We start from the raw sequence: 16,424 nt of genomic DNA, 5'->3' as shown, positions 1-16,424 counted from the left end.
TTAATAAAACCTGGACGCATTGAGTCTCGTCGTGTATAATGCTTGCTTCAATATCTTCAAAGTTGAACCGTTCCCTGCAACGTAACGTAACGTTCTAGATTGGCGCAATTTTAAGATGCGATGGCAGGAGGATGTCATCAAAGGATAATGTAAAACACATGACGCCAATTTCATAGTCATCTAGGCGCCTTCCAGGCCTCTTTTCACGCGGAATTTGAGGACCTTTTTGATGTGACATCAAAACGCCCATTCGGCGTCCTCTCAAAACGTTAAAGGCGTCCTTTGCAAAAGAGGACGTACCTTCATGTGATTGGAATGTGTAAGGTTGTCTTGTAAACGTCATTTCGTCAAATGTCAAACGACAGACCGGCCTATAACAACTACGCCCGACACCGACTGGCCCACTTTCACTTTTTAAGAAAAACCAAGTACTGGCGACTGTTATATGCAGCTTTGCACCGATTGTAAGCGATGGTGGTATAGCGGTGAGCATAGCTGCCTTCCAAGCAGTTGACCCGGGTTCGATTCCCGGCCATCGCACGCCTGGTTTTGATCCGAGAGGGGGCATCCAGTCCCACACCAGGCACGAGCACAGCTCGAAGCCCAGCACACTGCCCACCCGTCAATGGTCACCGCGCGAGCGGTGAGAGGGAGGCGAATGGTCAGGACACCATCAACCACCCTAGTCTTTGGTGTTCTGGATATCGCCCACGTCGTTAGTCAAACTTATCCCACCACAATTTTTTTTTGCAACTAACGCACTCCGTACACATTCCTTCCGACCGGAATGTGGCCGTTCTTCGCGCTCGGTAACGGGAGAGGGGGGACTCGGCGCCGGGACAATGCGTCGTCGAAGGACCTCCCCCGAAATGGCCATATGTATGTGAGGCATTGATAAGGGGGTCAAGATAAAACTTCACGTAAGTTTTCCTCATGAGTGGCACGTGTGCTTACCGCATAATCATGACTATTTTGGTATTAGACTGGCAATTCAGTTGCAAAACACAATATGCGACAGTGACAGTCATCAGTGATTCCATATCCATCAGATCGGGACCACTGAATACATCCCTGAATTCTGATGAACCCTGAATGCTGAATGCCAGATACAATGGGCTCCTGGCCGCAAGCCGTCCAAACCTGCTACAGATGTTAAACCTTCCGCTAGATCAAGTAACCTTGCGTTCATCTTGTTGGACCGTGACCTGTCTCATCTCAGGCATGAAGGCAGTGTTGAGGGCCCTGAAAAGTCACTAGTTTGTGTGCGTGGACGTGGTTCCTGAGATAATCCAACCGCATATAGTCCAGGGACGACAAGTAGGGCCAGTGAGAAGCCCACAAAATGCCTGACGTGGCCTTCCAGAAACTACTCCGCCAACCAGTATAGTAAGACTCGTAGCGTGTGCGGTGTCTCCCTGTCCTGTAGGAGCCATCTTTGTCCTGATCGATCCCGTGAAGTTGTCCCATGACCCCCAAAAGGGTATCAGAGAGCGGTAGCGATGTAGTGCTTCGAGGTGGTATTGACGGGTTCTCGTTCACCGCTGAGAATAATATTGTGCGGAGCCAAGACTGACGAGTGTGAAATCACGAATGAAAAGACTTGTTTTTTATCATGTTTTCCATTGCGGGCAATGAAATCCCACCACACTCCTGATTGCAAGAGTAATACAGTTGTCCCGCATTGTCAGGGATCTTGGATGCTGCGATAGATTAACCGACACGATGATCGGGTCTCAAAACGACTCCTGGTGTAATAGCTGCTCGAAGAGCATGACCTAGAAACCACGTGCGTGCACATTAGTGCATGTCAACAAGGCCCCGAGCTGCTCCGCCTTCTCACCGCCTCACCAGGCCCTGCAACGTGTCCTTCCGTTGCACAAAGCAACGGAAAACTATCAACTCCCTTTTCCACGCATGGGGCAATTGTGGACAATTTGGTCGGCAATCGCGGACAGTTTGGTCGGCGCTCGTTTTTGAGTCACCAGCGTGGAACGTGGTGCCCAAGGATGTAAAATATTCGCCGCGGTATTATTGGTGGATTGGTAGTCTGTGTTCAGTAAACGGTGGGTAACATTTTTCTGGGATACCTTACAAATGGCGTCGCGAAGCGAGGGTATATATATATATATATATATATATATATATAATGCCTTTATATGTACATACATATGTGCATATATAACGAGGGCTTAGAATTATATGTTACAAAAGCACGAACGGAAAAGCTAAGGATGAAGTACGTGATACACTTGGCCACTTCTCCGCTTCAGACAGCTTAATGACATGGGTGAATATAATTGGCTGCAAATGCTAGATTGGAAGGCGTAAAACCAACCAAATTACTTTGTGCGTTTTGGCCTCCAACTTATACAACTAAGCTCCACATCAGTGTCTCAAGACACCAATGGCATCAATAGCGAAGTCATGTATCCCCTACAGGCTCTTTCGGTACATTGTACATACACAATAGTAGCTCTCTTAGGATATTTTCCGCCTGAGATGTGTGGGCTTTGGTGTTCAGCTCTCAGTCCTGCTTCTGTTCACGCTCACGGAACCTCAGTATGAAACTTAAAAAGAGGTGTTTCGCATTTGTTTAGGGTGCCAGCTGAAATAGCCGTCTTCAAGATCATTCGGTACAGCTAGCAGTCTTGTCCTTAACACCAAAACGTCTACAGTTTCTAAGCTGCACGCCCGCGAACATGTGCAGACTATTTATGGGAGGCTAATTAAAAACCGCCCAGGCATTCATGACGTCCTAAAGGTGCCTTTAAAATTTTACCATTCCATGGCTACCAGCAGCCAGAAATATGTCGAACGTTTCACGCTACCCACCACCCTTACGTATGCGTGAACAATGTGCACGTGCTTTTACTTTGTTCTGTGTGTTTGCGCAAAAATGACATAGCTTATCGGTAGATGTATTGAATAACAATCACTCCATAAAGTACATGCAACTGGCTCATCATTGCACCCAGCCAAAATTTACCAGCTCTAGCCGGCGTTTCAGTTACTTTTTTGCTCGATGTCGCTCTAGTTGTACGCAATCGCCTTGTGGACGAGTTTGTAAGTGGGCTGCGGGTGGTAAGAGGGGCGGGCGTAGGCGTGGTCGTAGCGGGCCTCACCCTCGTACGTGACTTCAGCGGCGTAGCCAGAGTAGGCATCAGCGACGTTGTAGGTCACCTTCAGAGTACGACCGTCGGGAAGGACACCATAGTAGGAGCCCTGGGTACCAGTGTCCTAGAATTGCCGACATCTGCAGCTGTGCGTCAAATGCAGGGTTTTCAAGCATCCCTTACACTTTTGGTCTCATCACCACACCACGAAAGCAGAGCCTAGCGCAAACACCAGCACGGCCTGGTAAACAACTTTACTCCACGTATTTCTTTTTTGCCGAGGAAACTTGACCACTAAATTGCACCACTCCCGAAATGCAGGAGTGAAAAGTTCAAGAAATGTCTTTTAAATTAAACTTACCAGATGAATATCACCATTTGGGGAATTGTATTACCAGATTTTAAGTCAAATCAGCTGATTACCAAATTCTGCGAGAAAAGTACCAGTCTTTATATTTATTTAGCTACTTTTGTGTTTGTTGGTATCAAACGAGTGTGATACCACTTTATTCTCCCCTTCTTTTTCATTGCCTTTGGAGGTACCATCTTTTGCTTAAAATTTTGACCAATTTCTCTGCAAGATGCTCTAACTGCAAACTTGTACGTATTTCAAACATAAATTGGATTAATTCGCCAGCCGCCCAAACATGTTTGATATGCGCCCAAGCGTAAACAATTCACAGGGAATGAAGGAGGTGATCTGAAGCACGGAGCTTATTTTTACCGCCAGTTTTGCCCTCTTAAGCCTTCGGTTAACCATTTCCTTGGTTCATGGCGGTGCTCAATAACGATAAGTCTAGCCTTTCGAGTTTCTGACTCACCAGGCTACCCGGCAAGGCTATGCTAATGCTGCCATATAGAGCCTTGGGGCAGACCTGACGCAGCTAATACAGGAATGTTTGATGACGAAATTCTGCCTTCTGGATATGTTTGACATGGACACCTCTTACTTGTTTCACATTTTAATCTCCTAGGCTGGGGGGGATGATTGATATTTATATTTGGGAAAAGTGAGATGACTATCTGCCAGCGGATCATGCAAAAGGTACTGCTTTTTCTCTCTTTTTTTTTGGGGGGGGGGGAGAGAAGAAGCCAGTGAGTGTCCTGTAGGCCAAGTGATTACTTATTTGACCTGCTTGCAACACATGATTGGTAACCAGAGTTTGCCATTTTCTGTTTCAACCCATCCAGTATTGTCATAAGACAAATTATGATGCCACAAAGCATGCAATGGTCTTGTTTTGTTCCATATTTTTGGTTACTTATCCCCAAATTTATTTAAGTGTTCCCTCACGGCTGCTTAAACCAGATGTTTTCTATAGTTGTCTTGGTTTGCTGAACGTCAAATGACTGTGCTGTATATATGCACTATGTCTTTAACACAGAAGTAATCTAACCTGCATAGCAATTATAATATAATTAGATATTAGTGTGTAACAGTCAGACCATCCCATTCAAAATGTGAAGCCAACATCTCAAACTTTGTGATTAAATATGAATAAACAAGCCTAAATAAATGCATTTGCTGCAGCTGAAAAGGCAAGCAGTAATACTGGCATGGTCATCTTAAAGTTATGTTACTTTTGGAGAAGAGAGATTGTGTTGTGGAGCATACCCATTATTGCCCTTCACATAGGCTAACCATGACAATTAAAATAAGTTGTTCAAAGTGCTTTAAAGTGTTTTGATTTGTGTGTTGTCAAGTTAATCTGATGTCAACCAGCATTCACAAATGAGCTGAAGAAAAATGTAGGATATGTAGGAGTCCAATATTGTTTTTTGTTTGAGTGTTTTATGCTTGTTGAATTTTCAGTTCTTATATTGTTATTGAATTCCTCTGCTTTTTTTGTTTTAAAAGTGCTGTGGAAGGGAATTGAAAAGTGCAGCATCAAATTATTGGTGTTAATAATTTGTTATGCTCATAATACTGTCATGACATTACTATGCTTTAATACGCGCCCGGTTGGCCGGCTAGACACCCTTCGCTCGGGTGTGGGGTTCAGTTTGAGCCCCGCTCTGAGATCTCGTGAACTAAGAAAGCTAGAGGCACCAAAATTACAGGGTGTTTTGACCTATACGCGATCTCACTTAGGTTAAGGTTTCAGCTTCTTAGGTCATGACCTTCAAGTCGAACAAGGTCAAACAAAGTCAAATTCCAGTTTGGTCTCCAAAGCGCACCCAGAACCAAGGCAACTGTCTCTAAGCAAAAGGTCACAAGCCCATTTGAGATCATTGACCTTGTTTGACCCTTTGAAGGACATGGTATCCAAAATGATACAAGACTGTTCGAGTTTTGCATTTGAATAAGCGACAAAGATTACGCTAGGCAGTATGTTTCTAAAACAAAAAGTTCGACCCGGGTCATCTTAGGTCAATGGCCTGTTCTGACCTCTAAGAAGTCAATTAAAGATGTATAATGCGGTTTCAGCTGTCAGTCAATTGGAAATGAGCACCAGAAACTAACTCATACAGCAAGCTCTAGAGTAATAAATCAGGTTGGTTTTGGCCTTGGTCTGACGTTCATACCCGACCTCAGGCCAACGTAATTTGCTCATTCAATATTTGTGGTGTGTAGCAAAGCACCTCAGAGATGTATGTCTTCGTCAAGCACTCTGTTGTCGTATCAGATTGAACGGTTTCCTAGAAATTGCCTTCTCTGAAACTATGGGCTTAATTTGACCTGTCGTAGGTCAGCCATCGTACAAGGTAATCTAAAATTGGTATGTCAAGTAATCTGGTATGCAATTTTCTACAGCTATGCCAAATTTGGCGCGGCTACGCCACGCCGTTTAGAAGCCATTCGGGAAAAGACTTCGGGGGATCCCCTTCTATCCCAGCGCGCGTTAATGTATTCTGTTTCACTTTATAGGCCTAAGATGTTGAAAAACGAAATAGTATTATCAGGTTCGTCATATTACATCCATACCAACTTTATATAGATGTCTTTGTTTGCGGAAGCATCAGTCACGAGTTCATAAGTACCATCTTTTGTGAATTGATTTTTTCACTCCCGCACGGACTTTTTTGCGACGGAATTTTTCACTCCCACCCTGGTTCAAAAGCGATTTTAACTCCCTGCTGGGTACTGTAGCCATCACGGCCCTCCTGAGCGGTGAACTGGGGCTCGTAGCTGCACACGCACACACACATGCACACGCTGGAGACGCAGCTTTTTCCAAAATATTAGCCCACAGCCCGGCACGCCCCCGCCCGCTAGGTATGCAGCCCGCAAAAGCCCGCTCTGCTACAATGTTAGGCCGGCATCAACCCGCGTATACCTGACAATGATAATATCCTCTGTGTCAGTTCACCTTTATTTAAACCCAACCATATTGTACCTAAAATGTCATATAAGTGGCATCTCTTGCAAAACATTGTTTGACTGACATCACCGATATTGTTTAAAGAGAAGTGATCCAAGTACCTGGGCTATAACATTTATAGTGTACTAAAGAAGACCTTTATGCGCTGTGATGCCAGGTTCTTAATACAAATGAGAAGGTAGAGTGGGATTTAAATTGACACGTCACCAAAATATGTCAGAGGCTTCACCGTCCTAACCCACGTCAATAGACCACAGACCCTGTCCTATAAAGTTGCATGCATCATCCAATGTGTGTACACTGAGAGAGTGAGATATGCTGGATGTGTCGGGGTCATAGGAAGTGTCCGCAGCTCATCACATTGTGCATAAGCACAAAACCCATTCCAACGCGGCACAGCCGCTGCTCTGTAATGAGGTGTATTCAAGAACTAGACGCAGGCTCTTATATGTTGTTTGCTGTACTTTACTGGATACGCCATGAAACAACACGGAATAAACAGCATATGGCAGCATTCAAATTGTCCACAGATCTCTCTCACCACAAAGAACTCCTTTTGCATTTCACAAAGCCTGATAATTGCCATCTTCGATTTGTTTGGTATGTTTCATTGGCGTCATATGTCGATTTGGCAATGTTATACAGACCACACACATATAGAGATAGCAGGAGAGGGAGAACAATGATCTGCACCATGGGGCACTTACGCATCTTGTAGATCACTCCGTGCAGTTCACAGCCCAGCCCTTAAGACTTGAGCCTCTCTGGCTTCTGATCTACACGACCGCAAGGATGTGCGGACTGTTCCAGGGAACTAGTTAAAGGTCACCCATGCATCCTGACGCCATAATAACGTCATTGAAATCTTGTTCTTCCATATGCTATGCGGTGACGTAGCTATTAACGCAATGAGGAAGACATCTGCTTGACAGAGAAATGGTTCTGTCTAGGGCAGTCTTTTCCACTCAAAAGCGCACCAATAGCTTTAAGTGAGTAGGGTTTCTCCATGTCTGATAGTTGCTTCCATATCCTCAATTGTGGGACATACCCTTTAGTGCCGTAACTTTTCCAGCTGGTGCAATTTGAAGACGCGGTGACAAGAGATGTGTATCACGCCATTTTCAATTGTTTTAACCTTCTTTCCAGATATATTTTGCAACAGAATTTCGGGACCCATTTTATGTGACATTAAAGTGTCTTTTCGGCGTCCTCTTGAGACACATAAGACGTCCTATGCTAATACGAAGACACGTCTTCAGGTGATTAGAACGTATATGGATGCATTGCCGACGTCATTTTGGGTCGTCTTTCAGGAGCATTTACGACGATACCAACCTCCTTTTTACGGCCAAACTAAAAAGTTGTTACGAGGAAATGGCCAAACATGATGCCTGAAGAACTCCTTTATGCCACCACAGACGCCACACCATAAAGACCATAACAGTAAAGATATTAGTATCCATCGGCAGTCAGTACCGCATCGTGTTCCTAATACCGTAGAGAATTTCAGTATAATGTTCAGGCTGTGTCAATGCACTGTGAGCATGGCTCTGGTGTTAACAGCGTGTTGAACATGAGAGCGAGAGAGACCGCGCCCATGATTGGTACCAGATGTTGAACTGAACCTAATAAGTGTCAAGGCGAAATTTAGAAGCACATAGCGACTTACTGAGAAAAATCCAAGATCAAGGACAGGATGGCGATTAAAGTTGTCTGGGAAGGTCAAACTGCCTGCATAGATACCTTCAGTGTCTGATATTATTGATTCCATCCATCAGAGATTAAAGCCACTGGGGTTGGTGCTATCGGTGCAAAGATGTCAGAGAATGTTGCGCGATATATTCAGTAACGATCATTTCATAACTACATTCGACCAGTTGTGATGTCTGCTGGAGCTCGTTTTCTAGTAGTGGGACGCAGCCGGCTTGCGGGCGGGCTTGTAGCTGGGCTGCGGATGGTAAGAGGGGCGGGCGTAAGCCTGGTCGTAGCGGGCCTCACCCTCGTACGTGACGTCAGCGACGTAGCCAGAGTAGGCATCAGCGACGTTGTAGGCCACCTTCTGGGTACGGCCGTCGGGAAGGACAACAGAGTAAGAGCCCTGGGTACTGTAGCCATCACGGCCCTCTTGAGCGTTGAACTGGGGCTCGTAGTCCCCGTAGCCGTGGACGTCGTAGTTGAAGTGGTACTTGGGCGGCTGGTCGTAGCTCTGCTGGTGGGCCGGGGCGTAGCTGGGCTGGCGGTGAGCCGGGGCGGGGGCGTAGCTGGTCTGATGGTGGGCCGGGGCCCTGTAGCCTGGGGCGTTGTCGGCGGCGGCAACGGCCAAAACAGCGACGACCAAGAAGACCTGAAAACGTGCCCCATGTTTTATAGCACTGACAGTCGTTAAGCATGTTTAGTTACCTACTGTGTTAATACGTTGGCTTTATCGATGACTGACATGCCGTCATGTACGAAATGCTGAGTATTGCCAGTGATATTTTTCTGAGCACGTCTGCAGACGGTACATCAATACCGCTGTTTTGTCGATGTCCCTCAGAACTACTGCTGCCACTTAGAGCACACTCTCGATATAATGCGCAGCAGTATTGTAGACATAAACGATCTGGCAAACGAAGTGTTTTCCTTTAGAGTATGATGGAAACACTCCTTTGGTCCCTTCCATCGAACACATATTGAAGACAATGACTTTTGTTTCACATACGTAGTGGAAACTTTATGACCTGCTCCCTGCTCCACCTTCTGAACACTTGCCTTCATGTTGTGCCGTAGGGTGTGTGGGACCAAGTGATGCCAAACATGGTGGTGTCTCACATTTTATACCACGGTTGGCGGCTGAACGGTCGGCTCGGGGTGTGGGATTACGCATGGGAGAGAGCGTGAGCGATGGGTGTGGCGTGTGAACTCAGCTCCGGAGACCAGGGACGCACGATATGGGTTAGACTGACCTGTGGTCACCGTGCGACACGCGGAGTTAGGCACAACCGCCGCTGTCGGCTGTTTATCCCGACTTGAATTGGCAATCCTGCCTGGTAATTATTTTCGGTAAGGGGTTTGCCGTACGACTTCATCAAGGACTTTTGCACGACTAGTCAACACACAAAGCTCTTTGAATGCTCGTAGTGGGCTTGCATCTTTTTTTCGTTGACTGCATGTCTTACTGCTGTCTTATAGCCTGCATGTCAGGCATTGGACCACGCGTAGACAAAGCTGTGACTAGAAAAGTGGAAAATAAAGGATGGCGACATTCATGCCACACCAGTCACAAGAGGGGAATTTGTGGAATTTCTGCCCGGCGCCTGAGAATTTCTTCCAAATTTGCACGCATTTAGACCTCATATAGCAATAGCATGTGAGGATGTTACCATGTGCGACGTCTGAAGTCACGTTCAAAGGACATTGACCTTTGACGATCGCACAGGTGCGTTGGTTTCAAGTTTCAAATAACTCTAGGATTGGTAATCGGACAGCTTATTTTGTGTTACACTTCTGTGCACAACTGTCACAGATTGCAATACTCTGCGCCGAAATTAGCAGTGACCACATTTTAGCCTTTTACATGTGCTGGTGACATTTACTTGACATATTACGTTGTGAACACGCATTTTAGCCCCGTTTCGTAAGTCCAGTCTCTCTCAAATATCCACTATTATATCTTGCACGATCCTAAATACTCACTGGAAAAGCAGCATTCTCCAACATATTTGCCCACAGCCCGGTCCGTCTGGCCAGCAAGATATCCAGCCCGCAAAAGTCCGCCCTCCCACAACGTTGAGTCGTCGTTAACACGCATATGCGCTAAAATTGTTGTATGAGCTGTGTCATTTCTCCCTAATTTTATCCCCATACATATTGTGCCTAATATATCATGTCAGTGTCATCTCCTGCAAAGTGTTGTTTGGCTAGTATCATTGTTTGAAAGCAGTAATCCAAATACCTGGGCTATAAAACTTGGATTGTACCAAGGTAGACCTTAAGTGCTCTTGTGCCACCTTTCAATTACAAATGAGAAGGAAAAGAGTATAATTCAAAATGGCTGGTGACTAAGATATGTCAGATACTTCACTGTCCCACTACATCTCAATAGACCGTAGGCCCTGTGTTGTATACTTGCATGCATCATCTGATGCTCCGCACTGACAGAGTAAAATGTGCTGGATGTTTCAATGGCATAGAAGTGTTCGCAGCTCCCTACATTGTGCATAAGTACAGACACTATTCAAGGCGTTACAATCGCTGCCATGTACTAACCTGTGTTCAAAAACCAGACGCAAGCTCTTATGCGTCGTTTGCAGTACTTTAGTGGATGCACCATGCAACAACACGGAATAAACAGCGCACGACAGCTTTCAAATTGTTCACACATGTCTCTGATCACTATCCATGCTTCATCCCACAACCATCGCCGCCGATGATGTGATACTGTGTAGATCTGGAATGGTTGACACAGATTTCACACAGATACAGGTATTAAAGGAGAGGGAAAAGTTGTGGCACCATTAGGTGCATACCCATCTTGAGATCACTTGGTGCAGTTTACAGCTCTGCTCTTAAGACCTGAGCCTGCCAAGCTTCTGAGCTTCACGCCCACGAAAAGGTGCAGACAAGTTCGAGATGACTAGTTCAAGATCACCCAGGCATCCATGGAGCAATAATAACGTCACTGAAATCCTGTTATTCCACTGGCTGTGCGGTGATCCAGGCGAAAACAAATTGTCATTGTCTAGTCGCTTATATCTGACGTTCGTGAATACGATTTCCAGACATGACAGTCTTTAATTTCCTCTCAGTCAATGTTATGAAAAATACGACGAAGTAGCCAATAATGCAATGCGGAGGATATCTACTTGACTAAGAAATTGTCTTGTCTTGGGCAGTCTTTTCCATTCGAAAGTGTACAAGTACTTATAACCATGTTTCTGTATACCTGATGCCTGCTTGAATACCTTCAATTGTGGAACATACCCCTTACCGTAGCGTAATGTTCTCAACCGAATGAATTTGAAGACATGATGACAAGAGGTTAACAAGAGGTTACAACGACATTTTCTTTTCTGTTTTAGCTTCCCTCCAGACGACTTTTGAGACAGGATTTGACGACCTATTTTTCATGTGACATCAAAACGTTATTTCCGCGCCCTCTGGAGACGCTGAAGACGGCCTTTGCCTCAAAAACCTTCGAAACGTTCTTTGCATACCAGGACGTATCTTCAGGTGATTGGAAGGTATATGATTGTGGCATCATTTTGGGGCATCTTTCAGAGGCCTTTGCGATGATGGCAACGCATTTCTTATGGACATGGCTAAAAGTTGTTACGAGAAAATGGCTAAAATAGGTGCCACGAAGCAAATCTTTTTGCTACCAGAGATGCCAAACCATAAGGACTATAACAGTAAAGGCGGCATTTATCGGCAGTCAGAACCGCACCGCACTCATAATGCGGTAGACAATTTCAGCATCATAGCCAGTGCTGTGCTAATGCACCATGAGCCCGGCTCTGATGTAACAGTGTGTTCAATGGGAGAGCTGGGACAATCCCCACGCCTGACACCACACCTTGAACTAAACCCAACAAATGTGAAGATCAACACTCGGGACGAAACAGTGACTTGCTGAGAGCGATGCAGTATCAAGGACCATGCGACAATCCATTGTCACCATCCATGAATCCAAGGCACATGCATACACAACCATGCGATGAGGCGGTGATTCCGACACCATCAGACGACAGACCGGCCTGTAATAACTACATCTGGCAATTACTGGCTCACTTTCCTTTCTTGAGCAGAACCAAGTACTGTTGACCGTTATACGCAGCATTTGCGACGGATGCAAGCGATGGTGGTATAGTGGTGAGCATAGCTGCCTTCCAAGCAGTTGACCCGGGTTCGATTCCCGGCCATCGCACGCGTGGTTTTAAACCGAAGCCCAGCACACTGCTCACCAGCCAATGGTCACCGCGCGAGCGGTGAGAGGGAGGCGAGCGGTTAGCGGCCTATCAACTCAACATTCCCCCAGTCTTTAGTCTTTGTCATATCGCCCACACCGGCATTCAAACATGTCACATGACCATCTTTCTTATGTACTAGCATATTTCGCATATAAACGTTTCAACATGCAGGCGGCCGTTGCTCCCGCTTAGCCAGCACTCCGGGGGCCCCGCGGTGCCGGCCGACCGGTGGCCCGACGCGCGCGCAACACGAACCGACGCCGGCACAAGGCGTGATCGACGGACCTCCTCCGAGACGGTCACCATCACCCCGTACCGCCAGGTGCACGAGGTCATCTCGTTATCGTCAGCGTAAATGCAGAGATATAATTCAATGGGCGGGGAACATTGAGGGATGGGGCTGGGGCGCGTGGTGCAAAGAGCTTTCCAAAGACGCGCCTACGCCCCCGCACAGCACCCCACTCCTATGCAGGAGGTGGAATGAATAGTAAAACGGTATCATGTCACGTAGGAGAATAAAGGAAAACTAAAACGAGCAAACAGGCTAGGAAGCGTCACGCACATACGGCTGTGTAGGGAAGACGGCGTCTTTTAAAACTGCTGACAGCTTGTCGCGCGTGTAAGCGATGCAGTTCGAGAGCCACGAGCTGCGAACGCGTCACACAGCCACAACATTGACTTGGTTCCGAACGGCGTCGGCCGCCGCACCATACTGGCCTCCCTCTGCCCTACACACAGAGACACGGGCTGCGTGTCACGGCCGGCAAGAGGGCCCGACTAGCTGACATATCGCCCGGTCACTGTCCGGTTGGTGTCCCCCACGGCGGCCGCCGGCTCCTGACCGGCGGCACGAGCACACCGCTCGTCCGGAGCACACCAGCTCCATCCCCAGCTGGACCGGACCGGACCGGACCGGACCGGACCGGACCGCAGCAGAGCAGAGTCCATCAGCCCGGATCAGACCGGAGACGCGTTAGTACCTGATCAGCCACGGTCGACAGAGCTGTGCCGGGACAGCCCTCCCCCCTCCCTCATCAGCCACGGCTGACTTCGTCGGACCGGGACAGCAAACCTCTCTACCTTGACCAGTCACAGCTGACAGAGTTGGACACATACACACCACCCGGCAGCCCCGAGTCGCGAAAACACCCTCAAGCCTCACGCTTGTACCTGCATCGCCAGTGTCAGGCAGACACAGCCTCTCCTCTGTTCTGTCCCGGTCTCGATCGAGTCGCACCGATACAGCCACTCTCCCTCCCCCGCCGATCAGTCGCCCTGTCCCCTGACCACTTCCCTCCCTCACTCCGCTTAGTCGCAATCGACAGAGCTGCAGCGCGGCAGCGGGCGGTCGCGCCGAGGCCGCGCCGCGGTCGCGCCGCCGGGCCAACCTCGAACACGGCGCAGTTGGTGGGTCACGCGGCACAGACCCGGCCGGCTCGGCCTGGTCGGCCAGGTAGCGCTGGACGGCTGCGGGATGGCTAGCCGGTCGGGCGTGTGCAGGCTGAGGTAGTGCACGATCATCACCAGGTCGGAGCGCTGCGCTTCCAGCTGAGCGGCGCGACTCTTCAGCGCCTTGTTGCGTTTAGAACCAATGCACTCTACATGGGAGAGGGAGGAGGATTTGGCTTCCCGCTATGACCCCACACAACGGGGGTGGGGGGGGGGGGGGGGAGGGCATGTAGGATGTAGAGAAGAGTGGCCGATGGTTGGAGCGGCCACGACTGAGAAGCTGGCGAGCTAGCCGGCCCGGGTGATGACTGCACCGCACTTCCCACGCCAGAACCGGCGGCGTCTGGTATGATGACTGATGACGCACCCAGCGCGGGTGCCACTGGCGTCCGCGCTGGACTCACCGGCCCCGACTGGGAGGAAGCGGCCAACAAACATGCCCGACCTTGCAGTAAGCCCTTCTACCAAGAACCTTTTAAGACATGTCTGTGGCCTGGAACCCACGTCCCCTGAACGCTTGGACGCGGTTCAGAATGATAAAATGACAAAGAATGACAGAGCTCTAAATTATTGTTTTATATGCGTCCAAACTTCATCCGCTCTTGCTGCCAGGCATGAATGAGTGCTACGTCTGGGGTGGCAATGTGTCCGTGAAGTTGGCGATTTTTTCAGCGATTTTTTGCAACGACGAGTTTCGATTTCTGTGAAAAGGGTTTCGAGAGAAAGTATGGCACGAGAGCATTGAAAATTACTTTTATTTTGCAATGTTATGTGACCTTCAAAATCGAAAGCGGGGTCAAAAGACGGGGATCTTGATAGCACAAAAGATTACCTGTCGATTTAAGAAATGCAAGCATTAAAATATTTAAAGCAAGGCGGCCACCACGTCATAAAAAAGTCCCGACTTCTCAAGTCTATCCTTCAGGGTCAAACAAGGGCTCAAAGGATGGGGACTCCACATCACCAAAAAATTACCGACCGATTTCATATTGCAACTGTCAGAATATTCACTACAGAAAAAAAACTAGCGGCCGTCAAAAAGCCCTGCCACTTCTCTGCTTCTGTCCAGTCGTCTCAAAGCCACCTTTCAAGGTCAAACGCGGGCTGAAAGGACACGGACTAGTTTGGCGGACGCCAGTATTTTTCTGTGGTGAATATTCTGATGTTTCAAGTTTCATGTCGGTCTGTAATGTTTTGGCGATATGGAGTTCCCCGTTCCGTGAGCGCGCGTCTGACCTTGAAGGGCAACCTTCACAAGTCAGGACTTTTTGACTGACGCCTAGTCCTTTCTGTAATAACCGTTCTGGTTCTGGCAGATTAACAGTCACCCGGTAAGTGTTGGGTGAAAAGGATTCCCCCGTCTATTAAGCCTGAAATTAACGTCGAAGGATAGCCTTGACAGGTCATGATTTTTTGACGGACGCTATTTTTTCTGTGATGGATATTCTGATTTTTGCAAGTTAAAAATCGGTCGGCACTTTTTGGGTGATATTGGGTTCCCTGTCCTTTGAGGCTGAATTTGACCTTGCGGGATAACCTCGGAAGGTCAGGACATTTTGATGGACGCTGTTTTTTGTGTTGAATATTCTGTTTTTGCAGGTTGAAAATCTGCCGACAATTTTTTAGGAATATTCAGTTCCCCGTCATTGAAGCCCACGTTTGACCTAGAAATGTGACCTTGAAGGGTCAAGACCTTTTAGCGCACGTTTGCCCTTGAGCTTGTGAATATTTTGATGCTTACAGCGTTCAAATCGGCCGGCAATTTTTGTGATATCGAATTCCTGTATTTTAAAACATCTTTTCGCATCAAAGGTCGCAGGATATTACAAAATAAAGGTCATTTTCGATGTTTTCGTGCCATTAATCACCTACAGACACGATTCAGAGAAATCGAAACACGTCACTGAACAACAACTGAACATCACTGAATGCGTCGCCTTGTGTGATTGTGTCCCCATGACCATGCAGTGTAACGGAAATTTAAGCCGTGCTGGATATGCTATTAGTATGTGTATTGTAGCTTCCAGCCTCATTCCATGCTGATGGGATCTGTCAATGCTAGCTGTATTATTGTCATCAAATGTTGTTCAATATTAGATGTACTTCTATATGAGGCTGTAATGCATTGTATTATATTCATGAACATGTCACGTTTATTATTACACTAGACTGCACTAGACTACATCTGGCACTTACTGGCTCACTTTCCTTTCTTGAGGAAAACCGAGTACTGTTGACCGTTATACGCAGCATTTGCTACGACTGCGAGCGAAGGTGGTATAGTGGTGAGCATAGCTGCCCTCCAAGCAGTTCACCCGGGTTCGATTCCCGGCCATCGCACGCGTGGTTTTAAATTGAAGCCCAGCACACCGCTTACCCGCCAATGGTCACCGCGCGAGCGGTGAGAGGGAGGCGAGCGGTTAACGGACTATCAACTCAACATCGCCCCAGTCTTTGGTCTTTCTCATATCGCCCGCACCGGCATTCAAACATGTCACATGACCATCTTTCTTATGTACTAGCATATTTCGCACATACACGTCCCAACATGCAGGCGGCCGTTGCTCCTGCTTAGCCAACACTCCGGGGGC

At 47.6% G+C, this 16,424-nt stretch overlaps 2 non-coding genes across 2 annotated transcripts; both read left to right on the top strand.

Annotated features, from left to right (window-relative positions):
• Window positions 1–468: 468 nt before the first annotated feature.
• TRNAG-UCC (transfer RNA glycine (anticodon UCC)) lies at window positions 469–540 on the top strand. The gene has a single exon. It is a non-coding gene; the product is annotated as a tRNA-Gly (tRNA).
• Window positions 541–12,269: 11,729 nt separating this feature from the next.
• On the top strand, window positions 12,270–12,341 carry TRNAG-UCC (transfer RNA glycine (anticodon UCC)). Its single transcript has one exon. It is a non-coding gene; the product is annotated as a tRNA-Gly (tRNA).
• The last annotated feature ends 4,083 nt before the right edge of the window (window positions 12,342–16,424 follow it).

Source organism: Pollicipes pollicipes, unplaced genomic scaffold, assembly GCF_011947565.3.
Source record: "Pollicipes pollicipes isolate AB1234 unplaced genomic scaffold, Ppol_2.1 Scaffold_6686;HRSCAF=7923_pilon_pilon_pilon, whole genome shotgun sequence".
Taxonomy (NCBI): Eukaryota; Metazoa; Arthropoda; class Thecostraca; order Pollicipedomorpha; family Pollicipedidae; genus Pollicipes; species Pollicipes pollicipes.
This window is presented reverse-complemented; position numbering and strand designations above follow the sequence as displayed.